Source organism: Oryx dammah, unplaced genomic scaffold (genome assembly GCF_014754425.2).
Source record: "Oryx dammah isolate SB20612 unplaced genomic scaffold, SCBI_Odam_1.1 HiC_scaffold_4, whole genome shotgun sequence".
Taxonomy (NCBI): Eukaryota; Metazoa; Chordata; class Mammalia; order Artiodactyla; family Bovidae; genus Oryx; species Oryx dammah.
Genome location: NW_024070188.1, coordinates 56,495,575 through 56,512,913, shown reverse-complemented (window position 1 = coordinate 56,512,913; position 17,339 = coordinate 56,495,575). Strand labels below are relative to the sequence as shown.

Genomic DNA, 17,339 nt, shown 5'->3' with positions numbered 1-17,339 from the left:
ATGAATCGGATGTTTGTGTGCATGCTCAGTTGCTCAGTCATGTTTGGCTCTTTGTGACTCCATGGACTGTAGCCTATTAGGCTCCTCTGTCCATGGGATTTTCCAGGCAAGAATACTGGAGTTGCCACTTTCTCCTTCAGGGAATCTTCTCAAACCAGGGATTGGACCTGCGTGTCCAGCATTGGCAGGTGGATTCTTTTACTACTGAGCCACTTGCGAAGCCCAAATCGGGCACTTGAAAAGGTTTAAATGGTACTTTTTTTATTATGTATATTTTATCACAATAAAACAAGACAAAATAAAACTGCTTCTTTATAGGTGTGATACTTCTAAATGAAAATGGAAGCTGCTGTATAATTAGTATAAATAGTAAAAAGAAGAATCAGCAACAGTGAAAGAGAAATCCCATTTTAAAAGGATTTTTTAGAATGTTATCAACAGCCTGAAATCACTAGGAAATGATATCTTTATATGACATTTTTCAATCTTTTAAATATCAGTATGTGTGTCCAAGCCTTTTAAAAGAAAAATAATGCTTTCTCTGTTTAGAATGCATTTTTTCTGAAAAAATTTGAAGTCAAAATTAACATTTGAAAATGAAAGCAATGACAATGTCATCAACTAAATTTGGCATCACTATAGTTTTAGACACAACAGTATTAAGTGTATAGTTCTCAGCCTTAAAGGTTATCAACCAATGATTAGTGTAATATTGGAACAGGTGCTATAAAGGATGAAGATTATCATGCTTTTGAAATTTCTGACTCATGCTATATAGTCTGCCATAAAGAGCAGTATAAAAAGGGATTTGTTCAGACCAAAGAAAATCATATAATTAGTTCTTTTAGTGATATTAAGAAGTGCTTGTAATAAGATAATGTCCTTCTTGTAAATCAACCGTCACCAGCTCCCTTTTTATTCCATGACAACGAATGCAAAATGTTACTCAAATTCAGATAACGTGTCTTTCTTTGCTTGCTATTAACTTGATTAATCCCTTTCTCACAGCTCCAGCTCTCTCTCTCTCGTATTTCTCTGCCTCTTTTCCATATGAAATCTTTTCTCAAGGTAACATATTCCCAGAAATCATAATGAATGTAATGGAATAAAAAAGTAACTCATGATTTCAACATTTGCTTTTGCCAACACGTCTTTGGCTATAGATCAGCAGTATGAGGCAATGGAATGCAGGTAAACAGGGCATTAGAAAGTGCTTCTTCAAGCTGTTTACCAAACCCCTCCTGCAGGTGGGATTTTTTGCTGTGTTAAAAGTTTAGAGTTGACTGAGTGAATGTGGGAAGAAATGAAAATAGTCAAAAACATTCAGGTTTATAAGACTTCTATAGGATGTCTTAGAGTCCTGCCCTCCCATGGTTAAATTCCCCTCCGCATCTCTCTCCCATATCAAGGTAGCTTGCCTCAGAGCTCAAAGGCTTTTGTGAGTGACCTTCTCTCTCTGTTCCTCTCTTCTAACATAACTAAGGAATTTTAGAAGCTTCCCTTTTCTTTCTTGCTTCCTTTGGGCCTTGGAAAATCTTCACCCAAGTAGCTGGGGCTACATTTTGGGGAGGTATTTTCCTACTGGTCAGAGTTGAACGTCACGAATGGGTTTTGGCTTAGAAGCAATGCCATCCAAGGAGCTGTGTCCCATGATGGAGCCATGTTGCAGTCATATGACCCAATCATTCATTTGTTGGTTCAATGTGTACTTCTATGTTTATTTATTGAATGGCTGCTATATGCCAGGCAGTGTTTTACAGGCTAGATGTAAACCAGGTGGGAATTGTTGCTCTTGTGGAACTCATATTCTACATGAATAGAATAGAAATAGAAACAGGTAACAAATCAACAAGTAAAACGTAAAGAACATAAAGGATGTTAGATGGTGATAAGAACCAAGAAAAATAATAACAAAGCAGAGAAGAGAGAGAGAGAATGCACAGTATTAAAGTAGCAAGAGAAGATCTTTCTGAGGAGGTAGCCCCTGAATAAAGATCTGAAGGAGGAGAAAGAACAAGTCTTGCATGAATCCGAGGGAAGGACATTCCAGAGAGTTCAACAAGTGCAAGGTATCTACCTGAGGTAGTTGTGAAGGTGTGTTCCAGAAGGAACAGGAAGACCAGTGAGGCTGCAGTGGAGTAAGAAAATGGGAGGGCATCAAGGGATGGTGACAGAGAGGCTGGCCAAGTCCCACGAGTCCTTGGAGAACATGGCAAGGACTTTGTGGTTCTTTTCTAAGTAACTTGGAAAACGATGGGGAGGGTGAGGGCTTGAGCAGATAATTGACATGAACTGATTTATATTTGAAAAGGCTGATCCTGGATACATATTAAGTCTGAAGGAGGTAAGAGCAGAAATAGTGAAACCAGTTAGGAGAGTACAATAATCCAAGGAAAGGTGATGGAATTCGGCCCAAGACAAGAGCAGTAGAGGTGATGAGAGGAGATCTGTCTGAAAATATTGTGAAGATAGTCAGTAAGCCAATGCCAATAGGGTGAGCAAAAGTGTGATGAGTTGAGATGATTCTGTCTGATTAAAATATTCGCCAAACATCTCAGTTTGTTCCTCTCCAATTGAAATGGATGCTATCAATAATGCCAGTTTTTACAGGTGAAGAAATGAAGTTAAGGGGATTAGGTAATTTGCCTAAAGTCACACAGTTTGTAAGGGAAAGAACCAAGGCTTAAACCCAGATCTGTCTGATCAGAATCCATCATTTTAACCATCACTATTTAGTAATATACCTTTTAGACAAACATAAGAACAATATTTTAATTTAACTATCTACCTTAAAAGAATTTTTTAAAGTAGCAAGTGTCATTGTAAAGGTATATGCAAGAGAAAGAAAGCTATCACACTGAGTTATAAATCTGCTCCATTTCCTATCATCATTCATAAAATGACCACATAATAAAGTGGGACCAGTTTATAGGCAGAGCTTTTAAGAGTAGGAACACTCCTTACAGAAAATGGACCTTGCTGAAAACTGACTGTAAGTAGGAGAATGTCTTCCTTTTAGTTTCATTTGTACAGCCTGATAAATGATCTTTAAGAAGCTGTCCCCAATCTGGGGAGGTGTGCTGTATTCTGAGATTTTAAATCATGAATCACCAGGCTTCATCCACCCCACACCCTGCTCTTTGATGTATTTTCAACTGTTTTCAATTCATTCTCCATGGACAGCTCAGGCTAAGCTGATCCAGTTTGCCCTGTGTTTTGGTACATTCTGGCCTCAGGCCTTGCTTTGATTCTCAGCTATTATTTTTGTTTCTTTTCTAGAGTTCAGGGTATCTGCAGTTTCTCAGGTAATGTTGCTCTTGATTTATTTGTATGTCCTGTGTACTCCCCCTTCTGTGTTTTGTTTGCTTGTTTTGTTTTTTTACCACACCACACAGCTTGTAGAATCTTAGCTCTCCAACCAGGGTTTGAACCTGGACCCTCCACAATGAGAGTGCAGAGTCCTAACCACTGGACCACCAGAAATGCCTTCTGGTTTTTTTGTTTTTATTTTTTTTCTTCTTTCTATTTTTTTTTTCTTTTTTTTTTATCCCCCCCCCCCCTTCTTTTTCTTTCCTTTTTTACAAACGCTTCTGTCGAGGGCTGACTTTCAATAGATCACAGCCAGGGAGGTGCTCTGCTACATACGAAACCCCAACCCAGAAGGAGGTCATCTACAAATGGTTTAGCACCAAGTTCCCCATGAACATGTTTTTTGTTTTTCAGTAGCATTCCCACCCAAATCTGTCCTGACCATCTACATCTATTCATAAGTCAGTGATTTAAACTCAAAATGCAGTTTCTGTTAACACTGAAAAACTGTCCCTCAGACACATTTGTAAAAGCAGGTGACAGCATTTTTTGAGCGAAAAGAGCATGAGCTTTAGAGGCAGGCAGATGTGACTAGTACGAGGGTAAAACTAAGTAAATACTATAAAACGTAAAGTATTATTGGGCTTCCCAGGTGGTGCTAGTGGTAAAGAGCCCTCCTGCCAATGCATGAGATGTAAGCAACTTGGGTTCAATCCCTGGGTCGGGAAGATCCCCTGACGGAGGGCATGGCAATCCACTCTAGTATTCTTGCCTGGAGAATCCCATGGACAGAGGAGGCTGGCAGGCCATGGTCCATAGGGTCGCAAACTGGGACATGACTGAAGCAACTTAACACATACACGCTTGGCATCGGGCTCAGTAGATTCGAGTCTTCTTTTATCTGTGACTCACTGCCAAACAAAATATACACTCACAACTTTCCCCACTACACTCCTGCCCCCAAGGAGCTCTAGTGTTTCAAACTGTTGGTAACAATGGAAAAGTATGAAATATGTGGAAGTTTATAAAAACATTTATGCAACATCCCCTTAGACTCTGAAGTGGAAAGCCAGTGTAACATACTAGCAATGGTGGTGAAAGAGGAGGAAGCAAGATAGCAGAGATGGGGGAAAGGCAGGAAACATTTATTGAGCATGAACTCAGTGTGAGGCACTGTGCTAGGCTCTTCCGGATATTATGTACTTAATCATCTTGGACTTTAAAAAGAATGAAATGATGCCATTAGCAGCAACACGGATGGACATACAGGTTATCATGCTAAGTGAAGTAAGCCAGAGAAAGACAAATAGCGTATGATATTGCTTGTATGTGGAATCTGGAAAAAAAAAAAAGATACAGATGCACTTATGTACAAAACAGACACGGATTTATAAATATAGAAAACAAATGTATGGTTAACAAAGAAGAGAAGGGGAGGGATGAATTAGGAGTTTGAGATTAACATATACACACTACTGTAAACAACAAAGTCTTATTGTATAGCACAGGGACTGTACTCAATATTTTTTAATAACCTTTAAGGGAAGAGAATCTTAAAATATATATATATATATATATATGCATAACTGAAATGCTTTGCTATACACCTAAAACTAATACAACATTGTAAATGAATTATAGTTCACTCAAAAAATATTTCTGTTCTCTACAGAGAAGAACATCATGGCTCCAAGTTGGCAAATCTTGCCTAAGTTTGCGCAACTAATATGTGGTGGAGCTAGAATTTAAAGCTAACTCTGAGCTCTTAAGTCCATAATATTTCAATATGTTTAATGCACATCAAATGTATACAAATAGTACCTTAACATGATTACTAAAATCAGCATTTACATACCTATCATAAGATAAACACTAAGTCATTGCTCTCCCAAAGGGTAAATTTTATTTTAACCACAATATTCTTAAATGTCTAGGCTTAATGAATATGAGAAATTTAGGTCAAATGGTAATGTAATTTACTTTTTTTTTTTCATAGACTCACTTTATAAGGAATTTATAATAAAAATACCTTCCTAAATTTAACTGTGGCCTGACTTCCTCAGTTCTTTAATAGCTTCCAGATGTTTAGATAATTTTGTTTAGAAACTGTCTATTATCAAAGTTTTTCACTGATTAAATAAGACTTATAATAAAGCATGTCTTCTCTACCCTGTTGGACCTCATGATGTTGAAAACGTTTTTGAAGTCCTAACTTCAAAGTTGTTTACATGGTTATAGTCTCATAATAAATACAGGATTATAGACTTTTCTGTAAGATTATAAAGGAAATGAAATAGAAATAATGACAAAATGACTTCCCATGTTCATATCTCTGTCTTTCAATGTTTACCAATTGACCAGCAAAGTTGATATGTTGAAAAGTCTTATTGACATCAAAGGATATTTTCCCTAGTACAAAGGGTCAAGTGCAGTGCCTGGTCAACCCACAGACCACTGGTAACAGAGTTAAACAGTTTACTTAAGATAATGTCAAAGCGAATGACAGTGTGTACAGTGGGGAGTAAAAAGTGTAGATCTGTAGGCTGGAGATGTGAATATTAAGGAGGTAGTGAATGTGAGGAATCAATTGGGAAAATGGTGGAAGTGAACTGAAAATGTTAGTTGCTCAGTCTTGTAGGACTCTTTGGGACTCCATGGACTATAGCTCTCCAGGCTCCTCTGTCCATGGAATTCTTAAGGCAAGAATACTGGAGTGGGTTGCCATGTCCTTCTCTGGGGAAATCTCTGGACACAGGGATTGAACCCACATGTCCTGTGTCTCCTGCATTACAGGTCGATTCTTTACCTTAGCTACTGTGGTTAAACTCCAAATCTCAAGGAGTCTGCAGTTTAGAAAAATAGTGCTGATTTTAAAAATAAAAGCAAAAAAGGCTTGGGACAGTGTGAGAGAGATTTTTAAAATTTTGATTTCTTTGTTTTAAAGATAGACAATATTTTAAGGCTGAAGACAGTAACAACAAAAAGAAAGACTTGAAATTTAAACAAGTGATAATACAGTGGAGAGGTGAATACAGTGGAGAGGTGACATGTAGCCATTGTCATTTAGTGTGTGGGGTGAACTAGCATTACTTTCACACTTCTGATAGAGCTTTGTTGGATTGCTTGCTTCTCTCTACTCATCATCACCATCCTTTCCATCTGAATTGGTATGAGTACGAAAACACAGAGTTCTTTTATGGAAGGATTTACAAGATAGCACTAAGTCCCTTATAGTAAATTCACTTTTAGAGTGTAGCTTAAAGAACTTTGAAGGAGGCATATATTGTACATATTATTGTAGTGGAAAAGTCCACCTGCTTAGAATTAACCCCATTATATCCCAAACAATTGGTGAAATACTTATTTAGAAGTGGTTTTCAGTCGCTTTTATTACAGTGTTTTCTGGCTCTTCTTTCACATCCTTTCCCCTGGGAATTCTCTTTGCTGAAATTGTTTTGTAATCCAACAAAGGAACCATGCCGCCAAACTAGAAAAACATAAACTGTTTACTTAACCTATTATTTTTTTATCTTGATTTGTCTTTATCCTTTTTTGGTTTTCAATGGATAACAAGATTATAGTAAGGCAAGCCTTTCTTTGCCTAAATAAATACTCCTGCAACCTATGTATCCTATATTCTGTGATTTTTTAAAAAACACTTCTCACTTTGGAACCTATATGTGATGGGGGATGTATTTCTTCAGATGAACACATGTTCACAAGCATTATTATAATACTGCCCTAATTTCTTGAAAAGAACAATCCCATCTAATTCACATTATTATGCTGTTAAAAAAAAATGAGTACATACCTTGGGAATCAAGGTCATATAGGGAGAAATTAATTTATACCGTGTGTGTGTATGTGTATGTATATATATGTGTGTGTGTGTGTGTATGTTGTTGTTGTTTTTTGGTTGCCCCATGTGGAACTTCCCAGACCAGGGTACAAACCCTTGCTCCCTACAGTAAAAGCTCAGAATCTGAGCCACTGGACCACTGGGGAAGTCTGCCATGTACTTATTTTAAAGTCAGCAATTGATATTCCTGAATACAAAGCAAAACTGAGAAATAAATATTAAACATATTTATTTAAGCAAGAGGTCTAAAATTATCTACAATTTTGAGGGACAGAAGCATATTTAATTTTGACAACCATGCTCCTTTAAAACTTTTTTCAGAAATAAAAATAAAAGCTGGTAATTACACACTTGATAAATAACAGGTTGGCATTAAGGAGACAAATGAATCCTGTTCAATCAAATGTTAAGGGTAATATCTATGCTATTTTAAAGCTGGTTTTAATATTGTTAAGACAATTTGAAGCACATTCACCAAGTGAGGAGTTACTTAATTCTCTCTGCTGTGAAGGCCTAAGATAAAAGCAGAGAGACACCAGAGAGATCATATAGATACACATTTTTTTCTCAGAATTTTTTTAAATTAAACTTTTTGAACTTGCAGTATAATGTTCATATAGGAAAGTGTGCATTCTTAAGTTCATCATTCAATGAATTTTTCCAAGGTTAACACACCTGGCAGGCTCCTAAATCCATGGGGTTGCAAAGAGTCAGACACGACTGAGCGACTTCACTTCACTTCGTGGTTAATGGGCTTCCCAGGTGGTGCAGTAATAAAAAATCCATCTGACAGTGCAGGAGTTGGAAGAGACATGAGTTCTATCCCTGAATCCGGAAGATCCTCTGGAGAAGAAAATGGCAACCCATGCAAGTATTCTTGTCTGGAAAATTCCATGAACTGAGGAGGCTGGTGGACTACAGTCCATGGTGTTGCAGAGTCGGACACGACTGCTCCAGCTCCTACAAGGTTATGATTAATGATGTTGAGCATCTTTTCATATATTTGTTGATGACTTGAGTATCCTGTTTTTATGAAGTTTCCACGTTTTTTGTCCAATTTCTCTGTTTTTTCTTGCTTATTTTACTGATTTGTGGGTATTGTATATTCTAGATAAGGATACTCTGTGAGATATATGAGTTCCAATACTTCCACTTTGCAGACTTGCCTTTCTTATCATGGTGTCTTCTGATGAATTAATGTTTTTATTTTTCTCTTTTGCTATGCCATAAGGCATAGAAGAAGAAAGAGAGTGCTAAGTTGTGTCCAACTGTTGCGATCCCATGGACTGTAGCCTGCCAGGCTCCTCTGTCCGTGGGATTCTCCAGGCCAGAACACTGGAGTGGGTTGCCATTTCCTTCTCCAGCAGATCTTCCTGACCCAGGAATTGAACCAGTGTCTCTTGCACTGCAGGTGGATTCTTTACCATCTGAGCTCCTGGGAAGATCCCCAGGAGAAGGGGAAAGGCTAACCACTCCAGTATTCTGGCCTGGAGAATTCTAAGGACTGTATGGTCCATGGAGTTGCAAAGAGTTTGACAGGACTGAGCGACTTTCACTCCCGCATTGCAGGCAGATGCTTTATTGACTGAGCTACTCTGGAAGCCTCACCATGAGGGATCTGGGATCTTAGTTCCCCAACGCCCTGCAATGGAAGTCTTAACCACTGGACCACCAGGGAAGTTCCCCAAACGTTCCTAATATATATTTTTGAAAGTTTATTTTTGATGTGCTGGGTCTCCTCATGGGCTTTCTCTAGTTGCTGAGAACAGAGGGTACTCTCTAGCTGTGGTGACTGGGCTTCTCCTTGCAGTTACTTCTCTTGTTGTGGAGCACGGGCCCTAGGCATGCAGGCTTCAGTAGCTGCAGCTCAGGAGCTCAGTAGTTGCAGCTTACAGGCTCTAGACCACAGGCTCAGTAGTTGCAATGCACTGGTTTAGTCTGAGCTCTGCTGCATGTAGGATGGAACCCATGTCCCCTGAACTGGCAGTCTAATTCTAAACCCCTGGACTATCAGGGAAGTCCCAAAGATTCCTAATATTCATGTAGCTGATCAGTTTGTTTCTTTATGGTTAGTGGTGTCTGTGTGTGTGTGTGTGTAAGTTTGCTGTGAGACACTATTGCCTATTCCAATATGAGGAAGACATTATTTTATATTATTTTGTAGTTAGAAGTTTGATTGTTTTTACCATTTACACATGGGCTCAAAATTCAGAAAAATAAGATCATGGCACCGGGTCCCATCACTTCATGGCAAATAGATGGGGAAACAGTATAAACAGTGTCAGACTTTATTTTGGGGGGCTCCAAAATGACTGCAGATGGTGATTGCAGCCATGAAATTAAAAGACGCTTACTCCTTGGAAAGAAAGTTGTGACCAACCTAGATAGCATATTCAAAAGCAGAGACATTACTTTGCCAACAAAGGTCCATCTAGTCAAGGCTATGGTTTATCCTGTGGTCATGTATGGATGTGAGAGTTGGACTGTGAAGAAAGCTGAGCACTGAAGAATTGATGCTTTTGAACTGTGGTGTTGGAGAAGACTCTTGAGAGTCCTTTGGACTGCAAGGAGATCCAACCAGTCCATCCTAAAAGAGATCAGTCCTGGGTGTTCTTTGGAAGGACTGATGCTAAAGCTGAAACTCCAGTACTTTGGCCACCTCATGTGAAGAGTTCACTCATTGGAAAAGACTCTGATGCTGGGAGGGATTGGGGGCAGGGGGAGAAGGGGACGACAGAGGATGAGATGGCTGGATGGCATCACCAACTCGATGGACATGAGTTTGAATGAACTCCGGGAGTTGGTGATGGACAGGGAGGCCTTGAATGCTGCGATTCATTGGGGTCGCAAAGAGTTGGACACGACTGAGCAACTGAACTGACTGACTGACTGACAATCCAGCTACAGCTATTTTTTTTTAAATTATTTATTCATTTTGGCTGGGCTGGGTCTTCATGGCTGCACGTGGGCTTTCTCTAGTTGTGGAGAGCAGGGGTGTTACTCTTCGTTTTCGTGTGCAGGTTTCTCATTGAGGTGACTTGTCTTATTGCAGAACACAGGCTTCAGACACGCCAGCTTCAGCAGTTGTTGAGTGTGGGCTCTAGAGCACGGATTCTGTAGTTTTGACACATGGGCTTAGTTGCTCCACGGCATGTGGTATCTTCCTAGATCAAAGATTGTACCAATATCTCCTGCACTGGCAGGCAGATTCTTATCCACTGCACCACCAGGAAAGTCCTGCAACTGGTTTTTATGTATGGAGGGAAATATGGGTCAAGATTTATTTCTTTCCCTGTGTGGTTATTCAGTAGACTCGATATCATATATTGACAGAACCATCCTTTCTCCATTTCCCTACAGTGGTTCTTTTCTCATGAATAAATGACCATATATGTGCAGGACTGTTTTGGGGCATTTTATTGTGTTCCAGTGGTCTATTTTTCTATCTTTCTAGAATTATCACACATCTTATAGCTTTGCAATAAATCTTGACATCAAATACTGTAAAAAAAAAAAAAAAAAAACCTCTAAAAGAATATTTTTAAATGAATAAAACCAAAAATGTAACAGGAAAATGTGCAGAATATTTCAAGAGAATTTTATAGTTCTATTAGAGAAAGAGTACCAAAAATCAATTATCTGAGTGACTTTTTCAAGATTTTGGGGAAAAAAAGACAAGCAAATTAAAGAAATAATAGTTGCAAATACTAATAAGATAGAAAATACTTGCATATTAGAAAAACCAATAAAATAAAAAGTTTTTCTTTAAAATAAATAAAATAAGCCTCTGGGAAGATGAACCAAGGGAAAAAAAAGATAGGCACAATGACTTGGATCAGGAAAGAAGTAACAAAAAGCATTATAAACTATGAATGTTAGTAAATTTGAAAATTTAGATGAAATTTTAAAATTCCTTGGAAAATGTTACTTACCAAAACATTATCTAATACAATTATGAGCCCATAATAATTCTTTCCACAAAGAAAACTCTAAGCTCGTATGGCTTTACCAGTGAATTACCTATACAGTTAACGAAAAAATAACTCCAATGTTATACAACCTTTTTCAGAAAGTAAAAAATGAATATAAACTTTTTATTTCGTTTTATAAGGCCAACATAATTTGTGGCTCAGCTGGAAAGAATCCACCTGCAGTGTAGGAAACCTGGGTTCGATCCCCGGGCTGGGAACTTCCACTGAAGAAGGAAAAGACTTAGCTTAATTCAGTTGCTCAGTCATGTCTGACTCTTTGCAACTCCATGGACTACAGCACATGAGGTTTTCCTGTTCATCACCAACTACTGGAGCTTGCTCAGATTCATATTCATCAGGTCAGTGATGGCATCCAACCATCACATTCTCTGTCTTCCCCTTCTCCTCCCACCTTCAATCTTTCCCAGCACTAGGGTCTTTTCCAAAGAGTCAGTTCTTTGCATCAGGTGGCCAAAGCATTGGAGTTTCAACTTCAGCATCAGTCCTTCCAATGAGTATTCAGGATGGATTTCCTTTAAGATGGACTCGTTGGATCTCCTTGCTGTCCCAGGGACTCTCAAGAGTCTTCTCCAACACCACAGTTCAAAAGCATCAATTCTTTGGCACTCAGCTTCCTTTATAGTCCAACTGTCACTTCCATACATGACTACTGGAAAAACCAAAGCTTTGACTATACAGACCTTTGTTGGCAAAGTAATGTCTCTGCTTTTTAATATGCTGTCTAAGTGGGTCATGGTCTTTCTTCCAAGCAGCAAGCAATTTTAATTTCATGGCTGCAGTCACCATCTGCAATGATTTTGGAACCTAAAAAAATAGTCTCTCACTGTTTCCATTGTTTCCCAATCTATTTGCCGTGCAGTGATGTGACCAGATGCCATGATCTTAGTTTTCTGAATGTTGAGCTTTAAGCCAACTTCTTCAATTTCCTTTTTCATTTTCATCAAGAGGCTCTTTAGTTCTTCTTCGCTTTCTGCCATAAGGGTAGTGTCATCTGCATATCTGAGGTTATTGATATTTTCCCCAGCAATCTTGATTCCAGCTTGTGCTTCATCTAGCCCAACATTTCACAGGATGTACTCTCCATATAATTTAAATAAGCAGGGTGACAAAATACAGCCTTGACATACTCCTTTCCCTATTTGGAACCAGTATGTTGTTCCATGTCCAGTTCTAACTGTTGCTTCTTGACCTGCATACAGAATTCTCAGGAGGGAGGTAAGGTGGTCTGGTATTCCCATTTCTTTAAGAATTTTCCACAGTTTGTTGTGATCCACACAGTCAAAGGCTTTGACATAGTCAATAAAGCAGAAATAGATGTTTTTCTGGAACTCTCTTGCTTTTTCGATGACCCAACGGATGTTGGCAATTTGATCTCTGATCCCTCTGTCTTTTCTAAATCCAGCTTGAACTTCTGGAAGTTCATGGTTCACTGTTGAAGCCTGGCTTGGAGAATTTTGAGCATTACTTTACTAGTGTGTGAGATGAGTGCGATTGTGCGGTAGTTTGAGCATTCTTTGGCATTGCCTTTCTTTGGGATTGGAATGAAAACTGACCTTTTCCAGTCCTGTGACCACTGCTGAGTTTTCCAAATTTCCAAATTTACCAAAAGATGGTGGAGAACTGCAAGAGTTCCAAAATTACAACTTGCTGCTGAACAACCATCAACAGGAGAATGTTGGATCCCACCAAGAAAAGATACCCCTCATCCAACGGCAAAGGAGAAGCCCCAGCAAGATGGTAGAAGGGGTAAAATCACATTTAGGATCAAACCCCATACCCGCCAGAGATGCTCGGAGGGCTCAAACCTTGGGTGCACCAAGACCCAGAGGTCCCAAAGACACAGAGCCAGAAGTGTGCTTGAGTGTCTCCTGCAGAGGTACAGGTCAGCAGTGGTCTGCTGCAGGGGCGGGAGTAGAACTGGGTATGACATAAGCTGTCTTGGAGGTGGTCACCTTCAACCCCACCATAGAGCCACCAGAACTTACACAGGACTGGGGAAACAGACTCTTGGAGGGCACAAACAAAACCTTGTGCACACCAGGACTCAGAAGAAAGGAGCAGTGACCCCACAGTAGACTGATCCAGACTTGCCTGTGAGTGTCCAGGAGTGTCCAGCAGAGGCATGGGTCAGCGGTGGCCTGCTGCAGGGTCAGGGGCACTGAGCAGCAGTGCATGCATGGGACCTTTTGAAGGAAGTCACCATTATCCTCATTACCTCCACCATCGTTTGGCCTCAGGTCAAACAATATGGAGGGAACACAGCCCTGCCCATCAACAGAAATTGGATTAAAGATTTACTAAGCAGGGCCCCGCCCATCAGAACATGACCCAGTTTCCCCTACAGTCAGTCTCTCCCATCAGGAAGCTTCCATAAGCCTCTTATCCTTATTGTCAGAGGGCAGACAGAATGAAAACCACAATCACAGAAAACTAACCAAACTGATCACATGGACCACAGTCTTGTCCAACTCAATGAAACTATGAGCCATGCCACGTAGAGCCACCCAAGATGAATGGGTCATGGTGGAGAGTTCTGACAAAACATGGTCCACTGGAGAAGGGAATGGCAAACCACTTCAGTATTCCTGCCTTGAGAACCCCATGAACAGTATGAAAAGGCAAAAAGATAGGACACTGAAAGATGAACTCTCCAGGTTGTAGATGCCCAATATGCTACTGGAGATCAGTAGAGAAATAACTGCAAAAAGAATGAAAAGACAGAGTCAAAGCAAAAACAACACCCGGTTGTGGATATGAGTGGGGATGGAAGTAAAGTCTGATGCTGTAAAGACCAATATTGCATAGGAACCTGGAATGTTAGGCCCATGAATCAAGGCAAATTGGTAATGGTCAAACAAGTAATGGCAAGAGTGAACATTGACATTTTAAGAATCAGTGAACTAAAATGGACTGGAGTGGGCGAATTTAACTCAGATAACCATTATATCTACTACTGTGGGCAAGAATCCCTTAGAAGAAATGGAGTAGCCATCATAGTCAACAAAAGAGTCCAAAATGCAGTACTTGGATGCAATTTCAAAAACAACAGAGTGATCTCTGTTCATTTCCAAGCAAACCATTCAGTATCACAGTAATCCAAGTCTATGTCCTGACCAGTAATGCTGAAGAAGCTGAAGTTGAATGGTTCTATGAAGACCTACAAGACCTTCTAGAACTAATACCAAAAAAAGATTGTCCTTTTCATTATAGGAGACTGGAATGCAAAAGTCGGAAGTCAAGAGATACCTGGAGTAACAGGCACATTTGACCTTGGAGCACAAAATGAAGCAGGTCAAAGGCTAACAGAGTTTTGCCAAGAGAATGTACTTGTCATAGCAAACATCCTCTTCCAACAACACAAGAGAAGACCCTACACATGGACATCATCAGATGGTCAATACTGAAATCAGATTCATTATATTCTTTGCAGCCAATGTGGAGAAGCTTTATACAGTCAGCAAAAACAAGACCAGGAGCTGACTGTGGCTCAGATCATAAACTCATTGCCAAATTCAGGGTAAGGATACCCACTCCAGTATTCTGGCCTGGAGAATTCCATGGACTTTATAGTCCATGGAGTCTGAAAGAGTTGTACATGATTAAGCAATTTTCACTTCACTTCATTTCACTTTGATGTCAAAGTCTGAAAAGGGTATTGTTAAAAAGAAATTATTACAGTCCAATTTCTCTCATGAATGAAAATTTAAAAATTCTAGCTACAATACTAGCAAACTGAATGTATCAGATCAGTGTATACAAAAGATACTACTTCAAAATCAAGTTTTATTATTGGAAGGCAAAATTGATTTAATGTTTGAAAATCATATAATGTAATTTATGTCACAACCAGATAATGGAAATAAATTATTTATGATCATATTAATAAAACAAGAAAAAATTATTTGATTCAACAAGTGTTCATGATTTAAAAAGAGAAAAAGCAAAAAGTCTTGGCAATTTAAGATTAAAAAGTTCTTAATTTGGTACAGGATATTGACCAAAAGACTCCTACATGTACTCATAGATGTAGGTACAAGGATATTAGTTTTGTTGTAGGTATTGCATATAGAAACAAAAATTTTTTAATATATACATGTTTATTGGTAAGAGACAAGTTCTGTATATTTTAACCTAAACATTTACCTGTTAAACAGAATGACACAGATTGATAGATTTCTTTCACTCTGTCTTATTTGCATATATATTATTGATGAGTCTTCCCTTGGGGAAATTTTAATTTTTCACTATGGGTTTTCTTTACCCCTCCCCGCCACCCTCCACCACGCCTTGGTTAAGTCTGGACAACCAGACAACCTTATTAATTTTCTCCGTGGTGTAAGGATTAGACACTACTCTTATTTTCAAAGTCTATCCTGTCTGTTTGTGTTTTCTAAGACATACCAAAAACCTTTTATTTTTTTCTATTAAAGCTATAACTGAAATCAACTGGGAAACCTGTGCTCTGAGGTCACAGACTTTCTGGAAGTCCAAACAGGTGTCAGTGCAGAAACAGGAAAGCTGTTTGACCAGGTTGATAAGCTTTATCAAGGTTGGTGGTTTAATTAATAGGTGTCCCAATCAGACTATTCTCACATCTTAAACTTTCATTCTCTGAAAAACTCCCATGTGTCTGGAATTCTTCCTGTGAGTCCTTACTCCACTCCGGTCAATGGAGCACCCAGTTTAACTTGACAAGACAGCTTTGCTTGACATCACTGAGCTCAAACAATCAGATCTTACCTCAAAGTCTCATGTCCATCCACCTTTGGAAGATTCTACTCAGTCACACTCTTTTAGTTCATCTACATTTTTTCCCTAATTATGTACGTGACATTTACAACCCATTAGGATGAATGTTATACTCTTACAAAGGATATATGAGGCTCTCAGATGAAGTATGCATTGTTTTTTATATATAATACTTTCACTAAGCAACTACTTACTTAGGTGTCATTGAAAAATGGGTTAAACAGTTGTAAGCCAAGTATTACTCTTTTTTGGGGGGTGGGGTGGGGATGGGGTGGCTCGCCAGTCTACTTAGCATATGGTGCACCAGATGAAAATATTAGCTCAATTTGACTGAGTTTGAATTTAAATAAATCGAATTGGCATGCTTCGGGGTTTTTACTTAGCTAAGACGTTCTGGGAAAGTTAAGTTTAAAATAATAAATGGATAAAACATTTAATAAACTAACAATCTTACGAAAACCTGCAGTGAATCCTAACTCAAGCTCCTTTTTAGAGTCTTAATGCCTTTTTTCATGTGTTTCCTCCTAAAAGCTACCTACCCACTTTGTCTAATTTCCATGAATACCCTTAATGAGAATTTATCATTCTTTTCCTTATATTACTAGTATCTTCAGTTAGAACTATTAGAACTATTCTGCCTTGTTTTTTGAGATTAACCTCAAGATCTTCCCTATTGTACCATTCTCAGTGAGTTTTGGTTTTATACAATGACTTGAAGCATGTTACTTCTTTTCCTATTTTCTGGAAGAATTAGTTTAGCATTGCTATAGTTTCAGGATAGGTCTGTGCTCAGTCACTTCAATTGTGTCTGACTCTTAGTGACCCTGTGGAATGTAGCCCACCAGGCTCTTCTATCCATGGAATTTTCTATACAAGAATACTGGAGTGGGTTGCAATGCCCTCCTCCTGGGGATCTTCCTGACTCAAGGATCCAACTCCTATCTCCTGTACTGCAGGTGGATTCTTAACCACTGAGTCACTGGGAAAGTCTTGCAGATAGGCTAATTGCTATTTTAAAAAACCAACCTCAAAATTGTATTGGTGCAACCATGATAAAGGTTTATTCTGCATCTACTTCTTGCCCATAATCCAATGTGGGTTATGGATGGGGATGAGGAAGGACTCTGCTCCATACAGTCATTCAGGGATCTTGGCTTTACTTACTAGAGAATCTATCATCTCAGGGCTCAGAGTTCTCTGGGTCCTCTGAATCTGGCAAATAAAGGAAGAGAGAGAAGCAGTGTGAAAGATCATGCAGGGGATTTTTTAATAGGAACTATTCCTAGAGGCAGTTTATATCAACTCTAACCACATCCTGTTAACGAGAACCCACTTACATGGCCACGGTTAACTGCAAAGGAGGCTCAGAGATGCAGATAGTTTTGTGCTCCAGAGGAAAAGAGAATATGGCTTGGTAACCACATAGCCTT

General features: G+C 39.0%; 1 non-coding gene across 1 annotated transcript; it reads right to left on the bottom strand.

The window, feature by feature from the left end:
• Positions 1 to 3,410: 3,410 nt before the first annotated feature.
• Positions 3,411 to 3,483, bottom strand: TRNAE-CUC. The gene has a single exon. It is a non-coding gene; the product is annotated as a tRNA-Glu (tRNA).
• Positions 3,484 to 17,339: the final 13,856 nt, after the last annotated feature.